The sequence below is a fragment of the Schistocerca piceifrons genome, chromosome 5 (genome assembly GCF_021461385.2).
Source record: "Schistocerca piceifrons isolate TAMUIC-IGC-003096 chromosome 5, iqSchPice1.1, whole genome shotgun sequence".
NCBI lineage: Eukaryota > Metazoa > Arthropoda > Insecta > Orthoptera > Acrididae > Schistocerca > Schistocerca piceifrons.
In genome coordinates this window covers 481,520,678-481,524,015 of record NC_060142.1, presented here as the reverse complement: position 1 = coordinate 481,524,015, position 3,338 = coordinate 481,520,678, and positions in this window count along the sequence as shown.

Here is a 3,338-nt window from a genome sequence, read left to right as displayed (position 1 = left end):
AGTAGTGGTTTTGACTTCGTACATATGTACTGTTTGCGTTTTCCTTTTCTTTTTCATTTATAAATGTATAGCTATGGTGTTCTTTTAATCATTGACAAAGGTCTTCTTAGGCACTTGTGGGTTTTATTGTTGTTCTGAAGAAGGTGTGCTTATCTACGCCGAAACCTGGGTTAACACTTAACACTAGGTGCTTTTTTCGCAATTGAGGCAAGTTTTTAGTTTTTTAATATATTAACTAACGACTGCTGACATGCTTCAATGATGAAGGTTCTTACAGATCTGTTTGATAATATTTTACGGACACTCCTAAACCACTCTTCATTGTGTCTAGCATTCATTTCAGAATGGTAATCTGCACCTCTTTTTTGCCCATTAAAATATAAGCCAGCATTTTGCACAGATCCACCTTCATTCCCAATGTGGCCCATTAAAATCCTTTTTCCAGAATTGGATTGTGTTTGAATTCCTTCCTTCCAGCCATTCCACACTCAAAAACTTCCTCTGTGATAATCATGTAGTACAGTTTCTGATACATAAGCTATTTTTTGTACCTGTCATCCAAACTTTCTGGAATGATTTGCACCACACCAGCTCTCATCAGTGTAATAAATAGTCCCTACATTTTTTCACAATTTCCTGCAAGAACTCATCTCTTTTTACTGCTCCTTGGTTATTTTCCTTCAGCAAAGGCTTTTTGTTGAACTTTCTGCATCTGGAACTCAATTTATGAATAGCATGCCAAAGGGTTGTCTCACTCTTATCAATCTACAACTTTTCCAGTACTACTACTACTCGTGGATATCTGTTTTCTGCACATACCCTTCTTATGACTCCCCATGTAAACTCATCCAATGCAAACTTTTGGTGGTCTGCCAGAACTCTTTTTGGTGATACAAGACATAAATTTTCTCCATACACTCTCAAATTCACTTTATTGTATTCTCTCTAAATCTGAGACTCCTCATGCTCTGTTCACTTTTGGGTTCAAAGCAAAGCATGTGCACTTTCCATTAATTTTTCACAACTCTGTAAATGATACATTGTTTCACACCAGTAAAAGGCAATTAATAACAACACAAGGACTGTCTCACACAAGTAAAAGACAACTAATGACATCATGATCATTTCCTATCTAATGGGTAGTGCTGAAACCAACACTGCAACAGTGAACCATCAATAATGAACTGGAAATACTGTTCATAGGCATGGCAACATAGCATCTGAAGATTTGACAATTGGTATGACCTCAAGATATGTGACCTGAATATCGAAGGAATTTCTAAAAGCAAATGCAAATATCGTCTGTGTTGTGAAAACAACATGGATGTAATTACTCTTCAAGAAATACACTGAAAAGATGACAGAGCTCTCCAAAGCAGAGGAAACATCCTAGAATATAAGCTGGTAGATGCTCTTCATGATGAGCATTGTCTCTACAGAATAGCAACATATGTTAGGATGGACATGGCTGATTACAGATTGGTGCTCAAAGACTCTACAGGCAATATTTCTGTCTTGGCAGTGATGGCATGTGGAATTACTGTCATCAACATCTACAAACATCTCATAGTGGCCTGGTCAACACCTCTGCTCAGACTTTTCACTAGCCATTTATATTGGAGACATTAATAGTCACCACCATGTTGGAGAATATAAGGACAAAGATGTAAATGGCATCATATTTCATGACTGGTTATCTTCAAATAATATCTGGTTTCTAGCACAAAAGGACACAGAAACGTTCTGATCAGCAAGGTGTCACTTTATCATTCATTACTGGTCATGCTAATGGAAATGAACTGGCAAATAATAGACTTTTCCAAACAGTCAACATAGGTCCATTTTTATCGATCATGATATCCAGATAACACTAGTAAGAGCAGGTGGTAAAGATCAATAGAATTTCAAAAAAGCAGACTGGCAACAATACACTGATAAATTCAATGAGATTGTTGAAATGATTCTAGTGCAAATTAAGAACTATGAAAGTTTTACTAAAGGTGTCAAAGAGATAGCAAAAGGAGCAATAACCAGGGGATACAGGAAACAATACATCACAGGATTGTTTGTTCAATGTGATGAGCTATCTGAGCAATGTGAACTTGCACATTTAAATAAAACAGCAAATGAACTTCTTAAAGCTCTAAACAACCACAGAAGAGGAAATGACAAGAATCTCTGCAGATTTTCGATTTCACGCATTCGAGTTGTAAAGCTTGGTAACTAATGAAGAAACACAATGCACATTCTTAGTATAAAGAAACGCTAACACAACTTCTATCCAAACAGAGTCATGACATATTTATTGCAGAACTCTAAAGCAGCTATGAACAAGAACGGCACTGGACTTGTGAGGGCACAGTTACGCTTCAAATGCTCTCAACTAGTCCTTGTCCAGACAAGTCAAGCAAGTTCACAACTGATGAGTTGGAGGAAGTGTGCATGTAAACAAAGTGGCTGGTTTTGATGCAATGTATCCAGAGTTCCTGAAAAACAAGGGCCCCAAAATTAAGCAGTGAGTGTTACAGCTATGTAACATGATCTTGATTACTGGAAAACTGCCAACAAAATTTAGGGCTGCAAAAGTAATAGCTGCCAAAAAACCTGGCAAAAATGATGATGAAGCTTTAGGTTACAGACCTATATCACTACTTAGTGTAGTTTATAAGCCACTAAAAAGAATATTGCTAAATCAGTTCTATCCGTTAAGTAGTTCCCCTCCAACAAGCCAGCTTTCAAAAGAATAACAGTAGCTGTGATCAGTTTTTGACATTAACATTTTTTATTGAAGCACATTACCAGTGTAAACTAAAGACTGCAGTAGCATTTGTTGATCTTACAGCCCCATTTGATACCACAGGGCGCCTTGGCCAACTACTTAAATTTGCAGAAATCATACCAGGAAAAATACTGATTAATCTAATGGATAGCTTACTTAGCAAGAAGTGATCCCAAGTATTCCATGAAGAAGAAAGTAGCAGATGGCATAGACTGAATTATGGACTACCACAGGGCTCTATGCTATCACCAAATCATTTTAATCTGTATACCAGTAATATGCCAAACATTAATGCTAGAAAGATACAGTTTAATGATGACCTAGCATTAGCTTATCAAGCCAGAAACCTGGAAGAGCTTTGATCTCAGATTTTACATATAAAGGATGATTGCTTCACGAACTGGAGATTGAAGCTAAATCCACCTAAAACTAAGGTAAACGCTTACCACCCAAGTAACCACAAGGCGAATCACAAATTAAGTGTGGTCTATTAATGTATTCCTCTGGAACATAAGCCACACCCAAAATACTTGGGGGTCATTCTGAAAGTGAACATCAG